We start from the raw sequence: 25,498 nt of genomic DNA, 5'->3' as shown, positions 1-25,498 counted from the left end.
GCTGTGCTCTGCGAGCTTCAAAGCCAATCGCGAGGATTACAAAGGCGGAGTCGGTGCCATTGGTGATAGCGGCGAATTATTTCAATGAAAAACACGGCACCGCTCGGCAAGAAGCTTAATAGCGAACATAGAAGCAGCTAGGCCTAACGTTGCCGCGGTCGTGGTTACGGCTGCCAGCGGATCTGCCTGCGAGAGTGCCGGTTCGAGGCGGCGAGATAATCAAAATAGCGGCGGTGGCGGCTTTGATTAATGCCATTTCAGACCTGCAGTCAGGGCAATATACATTGACTATATGGAGTACGTGGTGGTGCCGCAAAACCGTGCAAATTATCGGGCATGTCCGAAAAATCGGGCGTCTAGAAAATCGGTCGTTAACTACTCTGGCAATACATCGTGCCGATGACACGGCGTCAATGACGATTCGTTGCGATTCATCTGTTACTGGAGCCAGCATTAACACGACTTTCGTTCCCTTTCAATAAAGTTAGAGCTAATTTTCCCTGATAGAAGCACAAATTCCCTGAGTTTTCCCTGAGTTTTTCCAGACTGTTCAAATTCCCTGAGAATTCCCGGTTTTCCCGGTTGGTAGACACCCTGAGAATGTTTACAAAACGGTGCAAAAACAAGACAGCTGAGATATCACTACATGCAAGGCTGCCTATTTTGCCATGTTCCAAAGGTGCCTCTTCTACAAGGGTTCACAGCGGTTTTGTGTAAAAAAAATTCAGGCAGAATGCATCCTTTGAGGATGCTTATTGTCATTACTGCAATTAACATTCAAGTGGTGGTGCACATATAATTTGGTGGAAGAGAATTCATTATTGAGAGAATTGGCAAAGTCTTAATTTATCGCCATTCTTTTCTTATCGCATGAGTCGTTTAAACATTTATAGAGAGAAATAAAAAGCCACCACCGAAATTTGTCATGTACGAGCGGTGCACCGTGGCTGGGTTCCTCTCTCGCGCTCTCTTCTGGAGACATTGAGTCGTCTGGCAGAAAGCATGGGCCTCCAAGATTGCACTGGTGGTGGCACACCAGTGCATGCTAATGCTCAGAATTAATCCCTCACTGCCCGACCCGTGGCCAAGTTGATACAGCGTCGGCTGCTGTACTCGGGGACCCAGGTTCAATACCGACCAGCACCAAAGTTTTTAGTCTTTCTTAGACAAACCACCGGCGTAATGAGGCCAGAAATACGATACAAACCACAAAGTGCGGGTAGTAGGCTAAGAATGCTAGCCACATTAAAGTTACCGACTCTTTTTGCAAAGCAGTTTGCTCTAGAAAAACAAGATTCAATTCTGGCCAGCATGGGAGACATTCTACATAGACAGCTGAGACAGCTTCAAGGCAATGTAATGGAACAGATTTCTAGCCGTCTGAACAATGTATGGAAGACGCTTCTGCGATGTGACGTCGCCTTGTGTCGACAAGAAAAAGTTGAGAAACGCATACATTATTTCTGTATTTTGTCTTTGTGCCTACAAACCTATGAAAAACACAATATAGCTTACATCAAGGGCATATGATAGCGTGTCGAAGTTTTATTGCATGCAGACAAGCTTCCCGTTGGCTTTCCTAGCATCCTGCTCAGCCTTGTTTGGACAGGAAAGTAGCCTGCATCGTTTTTGACTGCGATGCTGTCTTCATGAAGCAGCCTACTTTGACGTCTTCGTAAGAACTGGAAGACTTAAGATGGCTGCTGTCTGCATAGCCATCTTAAGCCTTGCCACCTACGGCCAGTATTGGAACAAAGCTCATACTTCTGCGAGACCATCTCACGAGGCCTAGGAGCAACACACCAGAATGGACAAACATGAGCGTTCGAACGCACCACCGTTTGCATGACCGCACACGCGGATGCCCAGGCATCATGTCCACGGATGACCAGGGATGCCGTGTCCAGCATGGAGGAAACATATTCACTCTATATCCAGTCGCGGTGATGTGGACTTACTAGATTTATCACGCACCCATTGGCATGTTCTGCAGATAGAAATTCAGCTAGCAGGCATTAGCGTATGAAAGGTGCAACAAATGCCCTTGTGATTGTTTGCACTACTGCGCTGTTCCTTTGTCCCAAGAGCACGGGTAACACCCCACAGGGTGCATACTTTAATCAATGTGCCGAAGTATGGGTGACAGTGAATACATTTACAGCACACGAATGTTTGAAGCTGAATGTTTCGTAACACTCCACACAGTAAGTGAGTGACTAGTGATAATATGTATTTGCTACAAGCTATTACAAAGTACAGAACATCGACATAACAACCCTCATGCCCAGCAATAACAAACTTATCACAACTGAGCACACCCGTGACCGATCAGACAATTAGGTAGTGAGAACCCGGGCAACCTTACTAACTCGGAAACGTGACAAGCTGCTGCTTAAAGGTATTTCTAAATAAAAAACGAAGAGCTAAACACAATGATACTGATTCAATTCATAAGCAGGAAGTTAGGATCACTCGGAATACATTTTTAGGCCCACTCCTATTACAAGCATCATTTACGCTGCTCACGCCGTTTGGACGAAGCGTAATGAACTCTAAAAGCACTTGCATGTCTTTTGACGCTGTAGCCAAAGGTTCGCGTGTCATCCACCAAGTCACCTTCTAGTATATCCCGCAGAAACAAGTTTGCAGAGCTGCACCGGCGTCATGTACATCCATTGTAAACAAAGAGCAAACGGAGGCAGATGAGGCAAGCAATGGGCGCGTTACCATGTGATCAAACAAGGCAGTGGCCACAGAATCGGCATTAAAAGGGTCAAGAGAAAAAAAAGGCAAGAGCTTTGAAGAATATGCAAGACCCTTTAAAGCGGCCAGGACGCAGTCGTCCAACTATGCGAAGTTTGCTGTTGTAACTGAGAGAAGAAGGGCCAATATGGTAGTACATAAGTAACTTGGACTCTTAGTGCACATTTTAACTTGAAATTTCAATTTGAAATCGCTGCCTCTAAGTCCCTCCAACCAACAGTGACTGGTATTCTGGCATGGAATGTGTGACATTGGGAAGCGCGGGGCCACATCTGTGCCACTTGCTCCTAAGCAGTCCAAAAACAAAGCATAGTGTGCTTTAACTTCATTGCAGTGAAAAAGAGACATTATTGTGCTTTGCTTTGAACACTGCAGCTTCTTTTGCACAAGGTATGATGCTTATGTTCAAAAGCTCTCACAAGAATCCTGCAGAGCCCTCACATTCATGACCGACTTTCAACTACAGCTTTCGCCATCTGGTCTGAAACTAACGTGCACTGAAACAGTAATATCCATGTCATGATCATTATAGTATGCCATAAACTTCTGCGATACTCTTTCAATGGTCTTTTCAGAACAGGCAACAAGTGATCATCACATTCCTCGTGTACAGGTAGCAATAGTGGCTTCCTCAATGATCACTCCTTGTCTATGCCCAGAGAAATATGAAAACTAGGCAATGTGAATACTGTAGAGCTGGTGTTGATACGACAGCAGCAGAACTGCCCGATGGATGCGATTTTCCTGACCATTTTGTTTGACATGGTTGTTGGATTTCTCCTGTTTTGTACGTCGGATAATAAACGATGACGCTGCTGGTAACTTTGGTTGCCTTTCCATTTACCTCTAGTTGACAAAAAGAAATTCCATTTAGCCTAAGTTTGCTAACATTGTGCCTTTGGGTGGTCAAACAACCAAATACAGTACCACTGTTCCAATTTATCAAGTAATTCTGCTTAAGTGGGCTTTGTTTGAGTTCACTGCACACTTTTTTTCCTCACACAAGAAACAAGGCTCGATGCAAAGACGACTCCTGTGACATGTCTGACCTTTACATTTGATGCAAAAACGTACAGCTATGTCGAACACAAATGGTACCACTGGTAGGTGGCTAAAGATAAGAGACTGGATGAGAAGTCCTGCACTCACTGGTCGCCAGTTCCAAGTGTTTCTTTCCATTTTCCTTGTTTACTTGTTATAAGTAAGCAAAATGTAAACGTAATTCACATTATGGGCAACCTAAGAGTTGCTATGAAGAGCCCTGATTGCTTTTCACGCCTCCTGGCAACTGAAGTGTATGTAATCAATGTTTCCTGGAAAGCAGTGGCTGCGAATGCTACACACAAAGGCGGGCCTTCTGGTAGAAATATGGCCTCTTGAGTGGGCCATGATGCGGCACAGGCGAGCACCATCTGGAGGTACTGCAAGGAACTAGGCACGCCGCTCCGTGTCCTCCAAGACACTCACACGCTGGTGTGAGCAAATGGCGGACACCATGGCTGGTCTATGAATGGTAAAAACACTGGAAAAGGGGTTTTTGCGTAACAGAATTATGTTTTCTCGTATAGTCAAATTACCATTCAACGCTACCATGTCTGTAGGTTGTGTGTAAGTCGTACTTTATAATTTTTCTACATATTTTAGCTTGAGAAATTTAATTAGTTCAGTAGCTTCCTTGCGCCACATGGAGAGCCTGGGTATGGGTGGTTCAAAAATGTTTTTGCTGAAATGACGTTTGACGCCAGATTTTCTGCGACACGGGGCCCTTAACGATATCGTGTTACAACTCAATGGCTAAAGGGGACACAAACATGGCCAGCCTCCGGACAGATATTGCCACATCTTAAAGCTAGACTACTGAAAACAAGAAAGTGAGCAACACTCGCATCAACCTTCGAGTGAAGGTAAAGTTGGCACTTTAGCTCGTCAACTATAGTGACAATGGTTACATACATTTATGTTTGCCAATTGACTGTGTCTTTATGTCACTAGAAAGCACAAAGAATTTAATTCTACACCTGTCGCTATGCCTCCTCCTTCCTCCTCATGTCAAAGAAATTTATTTTCTGTAAATTCCTGGATACTGTGAGCTTGCGCACAATAAGACTGAACAGTTTGGCAAAAGCAGCACGTGATGGGCCCATATGTTTTTTTTAAACACTGAACGTTACCCTGCTGGCTGTAGCCAGAGCTCCGCCAGTCAAGCAGCCCTTCTGCTGACAAAATGGTAATGGCCAGCCCTACACAGGTGACCATTCACTATCCTTGTGTTCCAGACATCTTGCATGGTGATGCCCATGTTGCTCACCTTGTTGTCCTCGACAGCCTCGTTTTAAGATGCAGCAATATTAGACACTCCTATACATGCTGACTGCCACTGCATGCACTTCTTGAAACACCCGCTGCCATTTTGTTACGATGGAACGTGTAGCATGATGGTCATGCACCAGATTTCTTTGGACATCAATTAGTACTTCCACCTAGAGCGAAAATTTTTCTCTGCCATGCTATTATCGCTCTGTGGCTGCTCCACTGCTACCAGCTCGGGAAGCACGTGGCAGAGAATGAGGCCATCTCCAGTATGTCGTGGCCAAAACACAGGCGCTATCTTCTTTCACATTTCTTCTCGGATGCCATGCCCTACCTCGGAAGCTTTCAATAAAATGGAGATAGTCTAACCGACCACTATTTCACCATCGCTCAATTCAACTTCATCAGAAAAAGATTACAAATGCACATTAATTTAAAAATTATGCAGATCCCAGCACTGTGGGAATTGATGCAAGCGAAGCTTTCTGTGCTGGTTGCTTTGATTGATGATAGTTAGCGGCGATGTTGACGGCAAAAGCTTAATTTCTTCGACGTTTGGTCTAACACAAGAGTGGAGAGTTGATGTTACCTTGCGTGCACCACTGCTGTTTGTCTGTGTAGTACACAGAACACACAGGGAGAAGTGTTTGCTTGAGGCGTTGTTGAGTGCCATATTTGATAACCTCCGTGGGTTGAGCGTTGTCATTGGCTCACATGGCACATCACATCGTGGCAGAAGTATTTAACTTGAATTGGATTATGGGCTGTATGTGCCAAAACCACAATTGGATTATGAGGCATGCCATAGTGGCAGACTCCTGATTAATTTTGACACCATGGTGTTCTTTAATGCGTCCCAAAATCTAACTGCATGTGCATTTCCTATTTCAGCCCCATCAAAATGTGGGTGCCACAGTCGGGATCACATCCCCGACCTGTAGCAATGCCATAGTCGCAAATCTACCGCGATGGGCACAGAAGTGTTGATTTGACAGTTGAATGCTTCTGTAGTGTCGCCTGGATCCTGCGGTGTACTTTAATTAATGCAGCTCTGCTACTGTGCATCTTGCATAAGTTGTCTGCTTGACATATTTACATGGTGTTTATTTTTCTGAAATAGCAGGAACGCACCATACCTTGAACTTAAGCTTATCCAGTTTCCCTGCAAACGATGTTGTATAATAGTAGGGGTTTCCTTGCCTTCTCATGTCACCTCCCTCCTTGTATGGGAACTGCCTCTTCTTCCTCCTCTCTGCTCACTCCTGTCATGTATACACACTCTCCCCCCCCGACGCGGTGTGCCAGACAGCAGCAGCCACAGCAACAGCAGTGGGGAAGTCAAAGGAAGAGGCGAAGAAAGCTTCGCTTTCAAAAAGCACAATAAATGATTTCAGTTATGACACTTGGTGTTTAGCGATAACAGTGCAATATGTGCTGCCTCTTGCGTAGCACACAGTGCCATCACCGCTGCTGTGGTGGTGCCACTTGAGGGTGGAAAAATGGCCATTTACTGCAAAAGTTTACAATCTGGGGCACACTGCAATTAAGGCCCTGTGGTAGAACTGCTGCTGATGGCTATCTGACAGAATACATCTAAAAGCTATACAGTTACCCAAGGTTCTAGCCTAACAATAGAAATTATTAAGGCATACCTTTATTGTATTACCCCATGCTGGAACTTTAAAGGTATACTAAGGGAAAATATTAAGCCAGGTTAGATAGATTATGCTTCTGTTATAATGTTACCTCTCATGTGGAATCAGTACTGGACTCACAGATGTGGGGATTATGGCAACTCGTTCATTTTGGCATGGGCAATTCAGATTGAGGAGCAGCAACAGAACCACCTTCAATGGCAATGTACTAAGCAACAAACTCGTATATTGGTACACAGAAAACAATTACTTAATAGCTTATCAATCTAACCCAAGCTTAAAATTTTCCTTTAGTGGCTCTTTAAAAGGTGTACCTGTATTCTATGAATAAAATTACTTAAGAGTGATGCCTCTGCTGTCCTGTCTTTTTTCCTTATTGTTTCACATCTTTTCCACCACAATTATGTTGTTTCACTGTATTGTAATGGCTGTGCTGCATTTTTGAAACTGAGTTGATAATTCACACATACCATGTCGGTCATGCACACACACGTTTGAGTAAAGTGCCTTTTAAGTCTAATGCTCTGACCTATCACCTCTTCTTTTTGTCATTTTTTGTTTCTTCTTGTTGTTTCTGGGTGAAATGCATCACCTAAGGCAACGTCAACAACCTGTCCAAAAAATTTTTCTTGATAAGGAATCCGAACATCAGCCCAGCAACCTCCCATTTCTTTACTGCAGCATTGTCTGCATTACAATATAACAGCACTCCACAAGTATCAACCGTTTGGTCATGTGCCTCTGAACAATATGAAATTTATGAAACAAGTGTCCTACATTTCTCTCCTAGGGAGTTTTGCTCAAGACCTGCTCTGGTGGCTATTGGTAGAGCTCTCCAACAGAGTAACAGAACATTGGCCGAGAGAAAGAAAATGCAGTTGAGGTTGGCGGAGAAGTAGGTGGTGCAATGACAGAAAATTTGCAGGCTTAATAAAATCAGACTGAGAGAAGCCTCGCCCCGCACGAGACATAGAACAGGCTGACAAATAAATGATGAATGGGTTTTAAAACCTTTTCAGTGTAATTGACGTACCAGCACATTTCCGTACTGTCCCGCCATGTCACTGACGTACCCATACGTTCTCCAATAGCTCCTCCTCAGATACAAAGGGTGCATTTTTCATTAACCATGTAATTTTTTCTTCTTTCTACACCACCAAAAAACCACTTTGTTCGTTTTACAATATCTCGAAAAAAGAAAAACTTAACACTGAAAGGGCTAACGTCCCAGTGCAACACTGGGGCTATGACAGACAAAGCAGTGAAAAACTCCAAACTTATGGCAATTATCTGTGAGAGAGAGAAATTGATTTGAAGTAATGGTCATGAGGACAGACAGAAGGCTTGTGTCCAAAGGGCCCGTTGATGGCCTTGAGTCTACATCTGCATTAATAAATATTCTAAGAGAGCCTTGATGGCTTGCTTTCGATATTATGTCTGGCCAAGGGCCCAGTAATGTCTTCACTCAACAGCCTGTCACATTAATTAGTCCTAATAAAGAGGTCAGTGCCTGCAGTTCAAAGTAAAAAAAGTAATATCTGGGAAAGAAAACAAGCATGTGCTCCACTTGGTCAAGTGTATTGCACATATCACAAGCTGGCAAGTCTGCACATCATATGAGAGGTAAAATATTGTCTAAGCATGTAGTTTTAAAGAGAAACACTAAATCAGTTTAGACTGACAAAATTTTCTCATTAATTTTGTGGCATTATTAGAAAAAGAAATAAAAATCAAAGTTCAATTTTTTTTAAATATTGTGTCAAAACTTTAGAATCAATATGTTAGGTATAAGAGTTAGGGTCGGGCATGAAATAGATGGTAGCTGGCCCATGCCGTCGTCCGACTCATCCACGCTAAGGACATTGTTGAAAAGAGGGACTTCTCATCGAGAACAAGGAATATGGGATTTATTTACAATATCTACATGAAGGGCGGAGAACATTACATTTCATCAGTCTAGCATGACTGAAAGAGAATGCACACCGAAGAGCCGACAACGGTTGCTTAAGAACACTCTGTCCTCCACAGATCTCTAGGTGAGGGAAAACTGCCATTCAACCTTCGTCCAATGGAAGTCACCGTAGTCGACCCGCCCTTGAGGGGGAGGGTTCACACACACTTCCGCACTCTGGTTTCACTGAACACACCGAAGCGAGGGGGTTCTTGTAGACAGGGGTTTTGACCCGAGCAAGGCACCTCTTGATCCCAGAGCTGACCCCGCACAGTCAGTGGCTGCTGTGTCTGTCCATTGACTGTGACGACTTCTAGTGCCCGTGACATCGCACTGTAAAACACCCTCTTCCAGGAGTTCTCTTGCTCCAAGCAAACCATGAAGGCAACAGCGAATCACCTAATACTCAGCCCGCCGAACGTGGTTAGTCATGCCGGCGCTGTTGGGCTGTTGAGGCGGCGCATTGCTATCTTTACAAAGTGATTCATCACAGCGGGCTGGGAAGGGCTTGCAGGTTGCTTCTCTGAAGATCGCTAGCCTCTGCAAGCCGATCGTAGCAGTATAATATCATGGATCTCAAAGTATATTTTAACATTTAGGCCAATCATGGCTCCATGAAGTTTTTAAACTTGCCACTTTCACTTGCTAGCTCTTTTAGAATGACACGCTCCATTTTTTCTGATAAGAAATCAACTAGACCTGAGCAGATGCTATCAAAACCCACGTCAGGGAAAGCTGGTGCAGAAACTTCAGGTTAGTGTCACCCCCATCTTCCATTTTTGCATCTATGCTAGCTCACCAAACAAATCCTGTGTGCTTAGAGGAGTAAGAGTGTGTGTGCGTGTGTATATGTGCGTGCGTGTGTGGTAAGGAGGGTAGTTTACTAACCACAGCTCAAATCGACTCTCCCTTGTGGGGATGCGCGACTCTCACGCGTCCCCTGATATGTTGTTTTCTCGCACGGCGCGTCTCCTGTAATCCGGCTTTGCCGCATGGCCTGGCGCCCGCGGCGGTCGGAGTGGTTGAGGCGCAGTACGAGAGAGGGCGCGAGTGTTGCGCTGCTAACGCCGCCGACAGGTGGGGTTACTAAAGACAAGGCGCTTCCTCTTTGGTTCGGGACAGCAAGCAGTGCGGACGTGCCGTGCCGCGCGTGCGCCGATCCGTGCTTCTGCGAGACCGTCTCGCGTAGCCGCCTTGGAACGCGTCCCTGTTCGCGTGACTGTACACGCGAACGACCAGGCGTAGGGATCCAGCATGGTGCGAACATATTCGCTCGTTATCCGGTCGTGGTGAGTCGGACTTCCTAGATTTGTCGCACGCCCATCGGCATGATTTGTAGATAGCAACTCGGCGAGCAGACATTGATCTATGAAAGGTGCAATAAATGCCCTTGTGATTGTTTGCACTACTGTGTTGTCGTTCCTTTGTCCCAAGAGCACGGGAGGAGAACACCACACCCTCAACTGTCCCACTAATGTGCACCAAAGGCTCAACACCTAAGTGTTGCTTACATCCTGCTCCAACGGGAGCCTGAGCCTGTGGAGCCTGTGGCAATGCGGGCCCTGTGGCTGGTAGTCAAGTACGCAACCTCCAGTTTGGCAACAGAATGCCATAACTACTGAAACACCATGGCGAGACCCTTCTATTGAAAAGGGTTGATTATTAGCCAAGGAGCTATGGATGTTTTACTTAATATTTTGTGCCCAGGCCACCATCTGTGATGTTAGAGTGGCATCATACATTCATTTGCAGGCCATTCTCGAGCATCTAGAATGCGAAGGCAATCTTCAAATCAGAGTGCCTTTTGCAGGCAGTCTCAAGTCACGAGCAGCTAGCCAATATCCTTGGAAAGAAGAGTATGCAATTGGTGCATTACACCAGTACCAACTTAAAGGACCCAAAACATGTAGAATAAAAAAAATCTGAGAAGATACCAAGGGCCACACAGCAAGAGATGGAACAAAAAATTATTGCCGCAATTGAAAGACAGGAAAACAGCTGTATGGATTAGGGTGGCAACACAGACAGCTGATGTGTGATTAGGAAAATGGTGTGGGCCATGTATTTCACTGGGCAAATAATTAGTGCTCTATTAAAGTAACGCAACTAGTATGAAGGGAACAAACGCAGCCAATGATGGCAGAGAACAGGGTAATGAGGCTACAAAGTTCGCAGCCATAGGGTGAAGTCAGCAACGCATGACTCGAAAAAAATTAGATCACTGGGAGAGCCCATAATTCATATTGCAGCACTTAGTTTCAGATTACAATTTAACCCTCTGTTGATAAACAATTAACTAGCTCCTAGAATATGTAGAAATTCATGATGCCATGGGAGTTACTGCAGAAATTTTAATTTGCATATTTATTCTTTTATTTGTGCCTCCTTCTTGCCCAGCTAAGCTTGCATTCACTATGAGACAGACATAGAATCCCCAAGTGGGTTCTATCAATCTCGTCTACTTTGAAATAACCTGTTCTTGGGCAAACTGCTTGATACTTGGTGAAGCCATTGTAGCACAATTAAAATAAGCACAAAGTACAGAGGACTGCAAAACCATGTGTGCTACACTCAGAACCAATTTATTGGTTCTGAGTGTAGCATTGTAGTAGTATTATTGTAGTAGCATTGTATTGTAGTAGTGTTGGTTCTGAGTGTAGCAAACAATTTATTTGTTTTCCAACTGAGCAAACAAGACTTACAGAATAGTGTGCAAGGGCACACAGGTTAAGCACAGCAAAGAAAAAAAATCTTACTTCCAAATTGGCAGATGGATGTGTCGCTGATGTGACTATTTTCTGGTATGAAGTGCGTCCAAAAGCTTGCATACAGTGGTTTCTTTGCTTCTGTCCAAAATCTTGGAAACCAAGGTTCCTACTTAAGTGGTGGGAATGCCCTTCAGCATTTTGGAGCAGCCATTCAAGCAGGTTTAAGCCTTCCATGAAAGTGCACGCAAAAAATCGAAATATACTTTTTAGTTCACATAATCATTTACTCATTAAAAACTAGGAGCAAAATAAGCGATTCACCGCAGCAAGCTAAGATGGCAGCAGCAATCCTACATTATCAGCAACATGCAATTGGCGGTACTGTGCACAACCATGCAAGTAACATTAAAGGGACAATATATAATGAAACACTTTTCAGTTTTATGGTATTAAGCAGATTATTAGAACAACAAATGATGTTCACAGTGCTCAATAAATTTTGGCCGCAATACCAGCGCTAGCTTGACGTCATGAATTTCAAAGTACTTTTCTGTATTTGGGCCATTGTGGACCTGTAGAAGCTCTTGAAATTGGCTAAGTAGTCTTCTGCGGTTGGAATGTAGTTAAACTCCACTGAAGAACAGCTACCAGGGCCTGAGCAGTTGCAATCAAAATCCGTGTTGTTAAGGTGAGCTGGGGCGGGCAATCAAAGACGGGGTCGCCACTTGTCGTTCGTCCTAATGCCTCTTCTGGCTTACGAAGCCTGTTTTAACGGTAAGAAGGCATTATACCAGTGCAGCTGAAATTAGTCTTCTTTTATTTTCCCATTAAGGAAGGGGTCGACCCCTTCGAAGGTTTGATATTCTGCACATTTAAATTTTGTTTTATGAACAATATCAGGGCAGTGCAAGCACATGATTTTCTTTATTCCGCCACAGATGTGCACTCGCAGGAAAGATGTATTGGGCAAGACTACTTGCCCATTCGCGTTTAACTTTTTTACCACAAGCTGTAGCAATGGCACATGCATTACCAAAGACATAGGTGACAAAGAGCATGAACCGTGGTCTAGTACCCGATTACTGTGCATTTGGTTGTACTGCTGAACGTTACACTCAACTACCTCAATTTCTGTTCAAAAAAATAAGTTATACAGTGAAACTAATAAAGTTGCAAGCAAGCAATACAAATAAGTAATAATACTGCACTTAGTAGCTTCACAACACAGACTCCATTTTGTTCTATAGCACTTATTCTTTATTCTCTTTTCTCCCCATGCCCTTTATGTTGTTTCAACTTCTCCTATTTGCAGGCCATCATAGGATTGCTTCAAGTACGGTGGACACTGACCACCTTTTTGTCTACAAAGCACCATCAAGGGTTAGCCCTCGATGCGTAAAACTACTGCGTTGATCGTGCCATCGCAAAGCTAGCACGGCCACCCATTGAAGCCTCGTACACGCTTAACGGTTGATGTGTAAAAATGAGAATCAATTAAATTCTGTCGCCTGTGACAGTGCCAGTCTTGTTGGCTGTAACGCCCTGAACGAATGCAGCCAATGTATGCAATGGAGCCAGTTCGTTTTGTATTAGGTGGAAGCTTAGCAATTTTCACCCTGCCATAACTACACTGTGGTGCAACAGTGGTGAAATTTAAGTGAAAAAGACACTTTTGGAGCAGTGTGGAGCAACAAATTCCTGTCGGCTCAGATTGGCACAATTGGGGCAGGATTCCCACCAATGCACTTACAAACCAAGCAATGTGTTGGGAAGATGGACACTGACTTTATTCTTGTTTAAAAGTTTGTGCTCCTGTGCTTTGTCATTACTGCAACGTCCAGTTTATCTGTATAGGCTTTCCCATATGACAGCGTTATGAAGCAAACCTTGCTAGTCGCACATTTTATGTATGACCTGGTGTGCTTCTTCTGGCATGCATGCTTTCTGTTCTTGCATAATATATGTGGGCCATTGGCCAGCAAGATTATGTGGTGCTGAAGAAATTCCTGGTACGCCACCCTCAACCGAAGCGAAGAAAGCACTGCATGAAAACGTTTGAAGGTTTTCCATATCAGAAAAAGAGGCACAGATTGCATCTTTGATACGCCTATCTGCCCATTTGGGAATGAGATTCGGTTTTTAGATTCTTTTTCTTGGCTGTGCTGAACTTGTTTACAAACGCATTATTGTGCATGTTTTTTCCGATTGGCTGGGGCACTCCAATAAATGAGCTGCGAGTGCAACACTCGTGGTGTCCTTTTAAAACGGCATGATGTTTGTGTTGGTTGAGCATACGCATGTGCTTCTGCAGGATCACAGGAAACCTGTTGCATGCAGTGGTCCAACATTGAGCAATTTTGCCAATGAATTAAGTGATTGACGTATTGGAGCACATTAAACTATGTCACAATGACAATTATCTCAATTACTTCGGTTCCATCCATTGAATTTATCCCAAATCTATCAACAGAGCTAATGCCTGGTTCTCTATTTCTATAAAGTCTCTGGTAAGCCGTTGTTCGAACCATCTCTCCCGAGCTAGATGTTGCAAAAATGGTGTCTCCTGGAAAGCAATTTATAATGCTTTATAACGCCCACAAATTAATGCATCAAATGTGGTGGGAAAACATCTCAGATGGGCACATCGTTAATAAAACACAGCCACAATTAGAAGATTTGACAATTTAATATTACGTTCGGGAAAGTTAGTATTGTGATATTGATTGCATACTCAGCAAAAGCTTAACACGCGTGGGATAGTTATATTACGTCTAAGGATGACTTAAACTGGGAAGACTAATTTTTTAAAAAGTATGTTCGGAAAGCCATTGCCTAAAATGACGTTTAGAGGAGAGAGAGATACCGACCAACACAAAATAGCTTAATTGGCTGTACAATAAGCTGTCTGTGATATGATATAACGGAAAAGAGTATGCAATCGTATGTATCATGCACTCCTGCTTGGGCTTGCAAAAGGAAGTCGGCAGTATTCCTAAATAACTATTAAAAAAGTATATCAAGATTAGCAAAGCATAAGAACACACGGCAGGCATTCAAAGCTTCATCTATTTCGCACACTGCCGAGATCAGTGTTCGGCCGGAGTGAGTTTTAGGGCGGTCACACTGCGACGGGAACTAGAGCGAAGGAAATCGCGCCAGCCTCGCAGTTCCACGTGAAAAATGACGGGGCTTCACTTAGGAGATAATTGAAGGCATGCGACGTGTGTACTGCAGGAAACTGATGGGCCGACCCTTAGCGGGTAGCGTGTCCAGCTGGCAAGGGTGACTTGGGCCACGTGTACATACGAGCGGTCCGAGAAAAGGGGGACGATGGAGGAAGACGACGAAGATGAAAATCCCGCGGCGGTGCTGCAGGCGCGTTGAATGGGCGCTCACCTGTGACGTCTTTCGAATCGGTTTCGACACGTGCCAGCAGCTGCTCAGAACTTCAGATAGCGCTCTGACGCCGGGAACTCGAGCTCCTCGATCCGATGACAGCCGGCACAGCGGGGTCACACACACGCTCGTCACACGCACACGCCGCACACTGCTCCATTTCTGCTTGTTATTTTTATTTTAAATCCGTCTCTGATTCTACCTGCGGCCGCACCACAGGTGTAGCGCCCCTTACCATACCAACACAGTTTAATGCCTTAGTAACACGCGAAAGTGGCAAATTATCAGACGCTATCATTTTATTTTATCACCATCGAAATTTCAGGTGTGCTAGACACGATGGTAGATATAACCGTAGAAATGGAGTGAAAGCGTAAATAAACAATGTTGTATTAGAAAAGCATGGCTCGGCGTGTGCATTACGGGCATAGCCTACAATTATTATATGCAACTAAATGGTAAACAAAACACAAGAAAACGTCTGAGTACACGACGTACAGGAATCCGGCTTTGTACGACCGCACGCATTCCAAGATCGTTGGACGGTGTTCTGTGGGAAAACTTCGTCAAAAATGGCTGTGGCTTAGCTAAGGTTAAGCCTAGGATGCGAGGCATACTAGCCTTTATTTTATTTGTTGAACCACTGTTTAACCTGGTGAACTGCTGTTGCTTGGCTATATTTGGTTCGGCTAGACGAAGAAACAACTCATGCAGGCGAGCGCACGAGCTGAGACCCGGCTACGTAGCTACGCGGCCGCAAGCGAGCGCACGAGTTGAGCCTCCGCTTTTGCAGCTGTTATGACGTCATATGGTAGCTACGCGGCGGCGCGCGACGCATCAAGGAAGAGCGTGTTTGTGCGGCTAGTATGCTTCGCATAAAACACTGCAAAAGAAACCGACCTTGGTGCATCAATTTTACATAGACTCCAACATCTCCAAGGAAGGTTAAGGTAGCTAAGGTTAAGCCTAGGATGCGAGGCATACTAGCCTTTATTTTATTTGTTGAACCACTGTTTAACCTGGTGAACTGCTGTTGCTTGGCTATATTTGGTTCGGCTAGACGAAGAAACAACTCATGCAGGCGAGCGCACGAGCTGAGACCCGGCTACGTAGCTACGCGGCCGCAAGCGAGCGCACGAGTTGAGCCTCCGCTTTTGCAGCTGTTATGACGTCATATGGTAGCTACGCGGCGGCGCGCGACGCATCAAGGAAGAGCGTGTTTGTGCGGCTAGTATGCTTCGCATAAAACACTGCAAAAGAAACCGACCTTGGTGCATCAATTTTACATAGACTCCAACATCTCCAAGGAAGGTTAAGGTAGCTAAGGTTAAGCCTAGGATGCGAGGCATACTAGCCTTTATTTTATTTGTTGAACCACTGTTTAACCTGGTGAACTGCTGTTGCTTGGCTATATTTGGTTCGGCTAGACGAAGAAACAACTCATGCAGGCGAGCGCACGAGCTGAGACCCGGCTACGTAGCTACGCGGCCGCAAGCGAGCGCACGAGTTGAGCCTCCGCTTTTGCAGCTGTTATGACGTCATATGGTAGCTACGCGGCGGCGCGCGACGCATCAAGGAAGAGCGTGTTTGTGCGGCTAGTATGCTTCGCATAAAACACTGCAAAAGAAACCGACCTTGGTGCATCAATTTTACATAGACTCCAACATCTCCAAGGAAGTGACCCGATATAATCTGCAGGAAGGCGACATTTTTTTACGTGTTTGGTCGAGTCTTGTTGCTTGCTTCTTTTGTTGCAATACAGGTTTTCTCTGTTTTTATTATTTCTGTACCCCACCCCACCTAAGGGCTGTAATACAAGCGGGCAGTATTTGCTAAATAAATAACTAAAATAAATAAAGGTGCAATGGTGGCGCCATGCGACGCCGTGGCCCACGCCGACTGCATGAGACACGGCATGAGACGACTGTTCTTTATTCTATGCTTTAGCAGCGAGTACACTCTTACTTTGTTCAAAGTAGCGTCATAGAATCAAGGTAGAGTGTACTAGAGAGAAGGTAAACTGTACCTTCCACAGTGCAACAAAAATAAAAATAGTGGTGGCGTTGTAAACTAAAGTATGCGACTGAGAGATGACGGTAGCAAATGCAAAACTAATATCATCATCATTGCGTACTGAGTATAGCTCTAGTACAGAGGCAAGAAGGTTTTGAAAAAAAAACCTTCTAGCCTCTATAGCTCTAGTACACTTGACCATAGAGTTTCCTACAAAAATTTTGTAGGAAATTCTATGCACTTGACCGCTACGGTCATAAAGTTTCTCACTACATTACCTAGAGGGAAATCTGGCGCTGCTGCGCTGTGGTATGCATAGGAATGCCGGTATGTTGTGGATTCGGATTGGCATCAGTTTCGTAGAGACAAGACACCTTGAACATAGAGTTTCCTACAAAATTACTAGAGGGAACTCTGGCGCTAGTGTCTACGTGAGCTACAATGGAAGCGGTTGTCCCAGCATGGGAATTATGGGAAGTACATGGATTTGCCTAAACTTCGTCTTTTTGGCTTCAAACGGCTTTGTGGCTTTAGAAACTCGTCATTTTCAACAGTTTATTGCGTAATAAATAATTAAATAAACATCATTAAAATTGCCCGACGGCAGGATTCGAACACAGGGACTCTAGTACAGAAGCCTGATATTGAAACCATTAAGCCCAGATGCATGTATCGACAAGCGAATGAAACGCACTTATGAATTTATCGCGGGCATGCCAGTGCTTTGAGACGCTTGGCGCGTTTCGATTTGGGCACATAGACAAGCTCAATCGTTGCAATTGATAGCAATTGTACGCGTTCCCGGCTTCTTCTGCACTTCGAAGAATATAGATTGCGCAGAAATATGCGACAATAAGATTTATATAGCGTAATATACAAAGCCACAAGAACGTTTGAATCCATAAGCACGAAGATCAGACAAATCCATGTACTTCCCATCATTCCCATGGTAGGACAACGACTGCAGCGCCAGAGTTCCCTCTAGTAATTTTGTAGGAAACTCTATGACCTTGAAGACGCGCTTGGCAAGCACCATAGAGTTTCTCACTATAACACCTAGAGGGTAATCTGGCGCCACCGTCTATGGGAGTTTCTTAAGGGGGCACCGTGCCGTCATGGGAATGACGGTATATGTGTCTGCGAGGCTCGTGTTGGCTGGTTTTGTAAGAGGCTTCGTCTAAAACGTGGATATGGCTACGCAAATAACGCGTTCTCAGAGTAAAATCTTCATAATATGTGTCCATTCACGCATATTACATCTTTACTCACCCACGATGCATGGCCAAGTGAATAAAAGCAAGAACAGACGACCAATTGTTTCAAAGCGAGCGCGAACCTTGTCGTCTGTCCTCCAACTTTATCGGCCCGCTGATACTTTTTACGTAACATGTAGTCGTACACACAATAACAAGTTCTCATAGTTAAACAAAACATGTTTTCGCGTAATAATAAAGCTAAAACAACTTTTCACGTGCTGTTCTAGTGGAAAATGAATCATTGTGACAGATGGAACGGTATCATGCCGAGTGCGTCTTCAAGGCGTCCTGTCTCTACGAGAACGATGCCAATCCGAATCCAGAATATACCGGCATTACAGTGTACTAGATAGGGGCAGTGTGTTCAGACGGCGCCGCGCGCCACGCACCGCTTTGAAGCCGGGAGCGTAGACAGGTCCCGGATGTATGCGGCGGCGCTGCAGTCGCACGGGCTGTACGGACGCGTTCTCCGTGTGTTGCGGCCAGTTGCACCGTGCTTGCCATGTGCTTGCTCTGAAGGGCTCTCGAGGAGTTCCTCGAATTTCTGTCTCGTTGGGAGTCACATGCAAAAGGATTGCCATTTGTTGGGCATGTTGGTAGCCTGACTTGGAAATCATATTTAGCGCCAGCGAACTAGGACAGAAGGGAAACGACACCACAATGCGCTAACTTCAACTTCATTTTCAGTAAACACCCGCCTATTTAACTGGGCATGGGTTAAATAGGTGGGTGTTTCCTGAAAATCTAGCTGCTGAAGTTAGCGCATTGTGGTGTCGTCTCCCTTATGTGCTTCTTCGCTGGCGCTAAATATGCTTTCCATTGCAATTAAAAGGACTTTGCGGCTTGAGCCAGTCGACGGGAGATAGGCTCCGTGTGACATTGTACAGCACTTTGGCTCTGTTAGAATACTTGGAAGGAGAGGGTTTTAAATACCTATTGACATCTAGACTAAGCCAATAAAAGTTGGAGAACTTCTTGTGTGGTAGTCGTGCGGATCCAACGATCACCCAACGCCGTCTCAATTTGTGATTGTTGTGAATTGCCTTTCTATATATTGGCGAAGGCGATGCAAACAGGGAACACAGAAGTCAGTAAATATTTGGTATCGCTACTTCACTCACCTGATAATTCTGACAAGGAAGGGGACGTTGCGTAACAATTGACGAGTTAGTTTAAGCTGGAAATCTGACGCTGGTAGAGCAAAGGCTAAACAATACTGCGGCAGAGCACCGGGCTTATGTGGAGGAAAGGAGTGATGACCGCCTCATCCATTATATATGGCAGGGTATGTCGCGCAGAAATTTTTTATTCGCAAGAAATGTGAGGACTTTCGCTCTCTTCTTTTGCAGAACTCTAGTGTCAGTAGCAGCCTCAAAATTCACGACATTTGTGACAGGGGTGGGTTGCTGTATCCCTCCAAGTTGCTTTTCGAAGCACTAAATAAACTTGAGGGAATTTATTTACAACCTTCTTCAGCAAAAAGGAGCTTTGCAGCGACAGCATAGCTGATGTCATGATTCTAGTGAAAGCTTTAAATTTGGCTATATATATATATATATATAGCTTAAAATTACATGCTGATAATTTCACATCAATAGTTGTGCGTCTTTATGTCCTAACAAGGCTGCACTTTCACGTTAAAGGTGTTAATCAGTGAAGAGAAGCACCACGAAAAAAGAAATTGCACTTTATAGTTAGCTACACTGTTCTTAGCAGGCTGGTGCAACATATGTATGCGGACACTTCTCTGTGTTTTTCTTCTGAATGCACAACTTCTTCTGGTGCATTCAAAAAGCTAACTTTGTGAATATAATTAAAATGAATTAAGTAATTTATTTGCGAATTATAATTCCGGTGTAGGTTTCCGTTGTTTGGGTAGGAATGTACTTGCACTGTTTTTCTGTGTTTTGTCATGCTGTGTGTAGTTTTGCAGAGATCCCTTTTACTTGGCGTCATTCCTACCTGTTTTATTCGTTCCATAGCAATGTAGGATGTCGGTGTGTCTCATACTCGCACATGAGCCTGACGTTCGGGAACACTTCATGATGTAAATAAATAAAAAATCACGAATAAACTGTGCAAATGTAGTTGCGGGGCGCTCGCGAAACCGAATGAAAGAACGAGGGACAAATGTTTATCGCGAAAGAAGGTAAATGACAAGCAGGGAAGCTCTTTGGCTTTGGGCTATGTACGTACATATTGTTTTGCCTTCTCTCCTACAACAGCGGCTGAGGAACTAAGCGCTTGACGTTGGCTCGCGGATGCCGCAGCCGCTTTTTTATGAATGCGAACCGCAAAAGAAAATGTGCGCACCTGGAATCCGAGTTAGTTTAAATCAATTCGGTGTCTTTAACTACGGCGTTATTTGCAGCCGACTTTTCTGTTCGAATAATTTCTAGTTACGTGGCAGCGTGGCTCAAAACAAATTCAACGGCTTTACGCCACTACTTCGGTGTCTGCAAAACCTTTGCTGTTAGGTTAATAAATGTGTCTAATGGGCATTGAGATGCGCTAGGAGTGCACATACAATTCATCTCTTATATGAAGTGAGTTTCGGGGATGCATCTTAACACCCGCCGATGATTTGCACGTCTATTTGATTGCGACAGAAAATTATTATCAAAATATCAGCATGCAGTGCTGGCGCTGCGCCATACGTTCCCTACAGGATGGATGGATGGATGTTATGAGCGTCCCCTTTGGAACGGGGCGGCGGCTTGCGCCACCAAGCTCTTGCTACTATGCTGCCTAATATCCTAGCTAGGTTAACCAATGAAAAAAAAACACTATGAACTACCACGTCCAAATTTTCTGATACCCTATTGCGAACTGTGCTTTTGTACGTCTCCGTCCTTTGTCGTTTCCCTACTTTTCTTCCACCAATCCTCCAATCGCCTCTTACTGATGTCTATTGCGGACCTGTTTGCTTTACCACTGCTCCCGCTGAACCCAAGGGCTTCAAGGAGGCCAGTGGTGCCTAAATCGACCGCTGGATAGACGTCTTCACATTCTAATAAAATATGCTCCGTCGTTTCCCTAGCTTTACCGCAGCAAGCACATGCTTCTTCTTCCTTCTTATATCTCGCTTTATAGGTGCGTGTTCTAAGGCATCCCGATCTTGCTTCGAAAAGTAATGAACTTCCCTTTGAGTTATCATAAATGGTTTCTTTCCTAATTTCGTTTTTTCCCCTTAAGTAGTTACTCATGGCAGGTTTCTTTTCCATTGCCGCCACCCATGAGATTAATTCAGTCTCTCTGACTTTCCGCTTGACCTTCTTTGTTGCTGTGTTGCCCACCCCACAGGCCGCATACTTGCTGGTAAGCTTCCTAGTTCTTTTCCTCCACTGTGAATCAATGTTTTGCCTGTACAGATACCTGAACACTCTCCCAGCCATTTACTTTCTTCCACATTCCTCAGCCGTTCTTCATACTCAATTTTACTGCGAGCTTCCCTCACTTCAAAACTAGTCCAGCCCATATCCCCCTGCACAGCTTCATTTGTAGTCTTCCCGTGAGCACCCAATGCGAGGCGACCCACTGACCTTTGGTTCCCGTCGAGTCCTGATTGTACCCCTGATTTAAAGCAAACAACCGCATTTGCAAAAGTAAGTCCTGGAGCCATTACCCCTTTCCACATACCTCGGAGGACCTCGTACCTATTGTGTCCCCATAGCGCTCTGTGCTTCATTATGGCTGCATTTCTCTTCCCCTTGACTGTTATGGTTTTTTCCTGTGTTTCCATATATCCGTTGCCTTCGTTTATCCATATACCAAGGTATTTATATTCTGTTACCCGAGGTATTTCTTGGCCCTGTATCTCCACTGTCTGTTCACTGTTTTCATTGAATACAATAACACCTGATTTTCTAACACTAAATTTCAAACCTAAATTGTTGCCTTCCTGTCCACAAATATTAGCCAGACGTTGCAAATCACTCTGGTTGTTTGCGAGCAACACAATGTCGTCTGCATAAAATAAACCTGGGAGTTGCTGCTCTATTACTGTACCTGCCTGTTTGTATGAGAGATTAAACCCGATATTACTTCCTTCTAGCGCCCTCTCCATCCTCACCATGTACATCATAAACAGCAGCGGGGATAAAGGGCACCCCTGCCTCAGTCCCTTGTTGATATGAACTTTCTCCGCGCTCCTCATCCCTTCCAATTCAACGCAAACAGTATTTTCTAGGTAAATCTCTCTCAAAAGCTGTATACAATCGTTACCTAAGCCTTCCCCTTCCAGAATATCCCACAAAATGCTGCGGTCTGCGTTGTCGTATGCTCCTGTAATGTCCAAAAAGGCCACATACAACGGTCTGCTTTCTGCTTTTGATATTTCGATACACTGAGTAAGAACAAACAAGTTATCATCCAAACGCCTACCTATTCTAAAGCCATTCTGAAGCTCTCCCAAAATGCCATTATTTTCTGCCCATGCTTGAAGCTTTAATTTGATTGCCTGCATTGCTAGCCTGTATATTACCGATGTAATGGTCAACGGTCTATACGAGTGAATTCTGTCTTTCTCCCCCTTACCTTTATAAATTAAATTCATTCTACTTTGTCCCCAACTATCTGGTATTCGTCTATCTTTAAAGTTTTTTCAACTGCTTTCACGAGAGCTTCCTTACTTTTTGGTCCCAGTTCATTTATCAGCCTAACGGGAACCTCGTCTAGCCCTGTGGCTGTGCGCTTAGGAATTTTCTCTTCAGCTTTCTTCCAGTTTAAATTTGTAAGCACTAGCTCCTTTCCCCCTTGGGTCTCTTTCATGCTCTTTTTTTCTTCAAATACAACCTCGTCCTTGCCTTGGAAAGATTCGGCTGTTACTTTTTGGATGTAATTTATTGCTGCTTCTCCTTCCAGTCTGTTTTCATCTTCGTCTAGGATATGTTGTTGTATTGTTGTTGACTTCCTGCCTAATAATTTTATGTGATTCCAAAATATTCTAGGTGCGGCCTTCTTTTTCTCACGTATTTCTGACAACCAACTTTCACTTTCACCTTTTAATTTTGCTTGCACCAGTATTTGAACCATAGACTTTTTCTCCCGGTATATTTCCAATTTACTGGTTACTTCATCCTGTGGCAACTGCGCCTTCTTTGCCTGCCTGTGCTCTCGAGATGCTTTCTGTCGTTCGGCGATCGCTTCTCGTATCTCCTTGTTCCACCAGCTTTTCGGTTTCTTTTTTTCCTTTCCAATGAACATGTTGTTTCTCTTTCCGTATTTCTGTCGTTACTACACTTAGAAGCTCAACATATTCCCACCCCTTACTTGGCGACTTGGCAATTTCTTCCTCCACTCTAGTGACTATATTTGCTATTTGTTCAGCGTTCAAATTTGGACTGGCCATTTTCCTTTCGTTGCTCTCTTTCCCAACTACATATCCCATTTTCAAAATGATGCGTTTATGGTAACTCCCTATGCTGCTAAACCCTTCCTCATCGATGACCATTTCTCTCAACTTATCATGAATTCCTTCTGTCATCAGACAGTAATCAATGGTCGATTGCCGGTTTCCCACTTCCCACGTGATCTGTCCTTCACACTTAGGCCCTGTATTCACGATCACGAGGTTATGTTGCTCGCAAAGGTCTAGCATTGACTTCCCGTTATTGTCGGTATAGCCATCTAAATCCTGTATGTGGGCATTCATGTCACCTAATAGGACTATCTCAGCACCATTCCCGAAACCCCTAATATCAGCGCTTATGCATTCCACTAACTCTTTATTCTTCTCTGTGCAATTTATTCCGGTCCACAAATACGTAACTCCAAGCCAAGTTTCTTTCCCACTCATTGTACCTGATAACCAAAGATGCTCAATTGACATTGTGAATTTACTCTTTTCCATTTGGCTCCCTGATGGATGAGCATTCCGACTCCCCCTCCCTTTCTTTCCGACTTAGTTCTGTTGCACCCTTCCCATACATAATTCTCAATAACTGGCGGCTCTTCTGAGTCTCTAAGGTGCGTTTCTGTAACCGCATACACCCCTATTTGTTCTCTATGTAACTGCTCCTCAATCTCTGCCCACTTTTCCTTTCTTCTGCCGCCCTGCATGTTTATGTAGCCTATTGCATGGCGAGCTCTTGTTCTTGCTTTCCTCCTTTTTCTCTTATCGACGGCGATGCTCTTCTGGTGTTCCCCTATGGGAACTTCTTTATTACTGCCTACTCTGACCTCCTGAGCGCCCGCGGGCCCCCTAAAAAAGCAACAGCGCGACCCCCAAGTCGCCAGCCCACTTCTCGTGCTAGCCTGTAATTGAAGTGGATCCCGTCTCGTTTAAAACCACCACAGCTTCTCACTTCCCTGTTTACTTCGACAACCTCGAAGCCCTTCTCTCGGCTCATTTTCCACATTTCCTCATTGGCAGCCATTACGGCTCTTTGTACGTGACTGTCACGCGCCAAGCGCTGGGCTAGTCCTGGCCGCAAATCATATTGACCGCAAAAAAGGCGGGGACATAGAAAGAAAACACGTACACATCACAGGCGGTAACTTGCCTACTGCAAGTTACCGCCTGTGATGTGTACGTGTTTTCTTTCTATGTCCCCGTCTTTTTTGCGGTCAATATGATTTGCAGTAAATACCAACTAGGCCAAACTGAAGTTCTTCTGTAGTCCTGGCCCTTTCCTGTACAGGACGTCATTTAGCCCACCTGCTACTACGACAAGGTTGCGCACGTGGGCATTTTCCGTGAGCTTTTCTTTTGCTCGCTCCATGACAGAACCCAGTGTCTGCCCTGGAAATGTCCCTACCGCCACTCTTTTGTCGTCTTTCACCCTCTCCACAATTGCTTTTGAGCACCCAGCCATGTTTGAGTCGCCAGCGATAATCACCCTTTCACTCTCTCCTACCTCTCCCTGCTTCCCGGCTTCCTGTGGCTGCAGCGTCGCCTCACTCGGGGCGTGTTGCACTGCTTCGCTATAGCTACGCCGATTCACCGGCGGCGAGCTGGCGACCGCTTGCTTTGGCTCCCTGCCTCCCACTTCGCCCTCGCTTTGGTGTCCTGACCAGACATTATCCGCTGCCCGAGTCTCAAGAGCGTCGAGCCGTCTTTGCAGTTCGGCGCTCCTTTCTTTCGCCTCCCCAAGCTCGGCCACAGTCCTCACCAACTGCGCGGCTTGGGCCGCCTCCACCTTGACGAAATTTTCAACATTCGCCTGCAGTGCTACCCGCTTCTCCTGCTCCTCCCTCAGGTTTGCCTTAAGCTCTTCAAACTTAGCCGCCCAATTCCCTTCCAGTTTTTGGACGGCTTCCCTGACGCCCTCGCACGACCTGCACGTGAAGCTAGACCCCACCGCTTCTGCTAAACTCTGGAATTCAGTATCGTCGAGGAAGCACCAGCGCAGGCACTCGTCGCACTGCACTTGCTCCCCGTCCCCCGCGGCCTTCACGTTTTTCGGTTTCATCGCTAGGCCTACGTCCCTAGGTCCAACGAGCAAG

General features: G+C 44.9%; 1 protein-coding gene across 1 annotated transcript in view; it reads right to left on the bottom strand.

Annotated features, from left to right (window-relative positions):
• Positions 1-14,959, bottom strand: part of LOC135907092 (lymphotoxin beta receptor inhibitor-like) — a 90,076-nt gene extending 75,117 nt beyond the window's left edge. Inside the window, exon 1 of the mRNA XM_065438761.2 lies at positions 14,784-14,959. The gene's annotated coding sequence lies outside the window, so the exon portion shown is untranslated. The remainder of the gene's footprint in view (positions 1-14,783) is intronic.
• Between the last annotated feature and the right edge of the window lie 10,539 nt (positions 14,960-25,498).

The sequence above is a fragment of the Dermacentor albipictus genome, chromosome 7, assembly GCF_038994185.2.
Source record: "Dermacentor albipictus isolate Rhodes 1998 colony chromosome 7, USDA_Dalb.pri_finalv2, whole genome shotgun sequence".
In the NCBI taxonomy this organism is placed as follows: Eukaryota; Metazoa; Arthropoda; class Arachnida; order Ixodida; family Ixodidae; genus Dermacentor; species Dermacentor albipictus.
The sequence above is the reverse complement of the archived record's forward strand: the minus strand, read 5'-3'. Positions and strand labels throughout refer to the sequence as shown.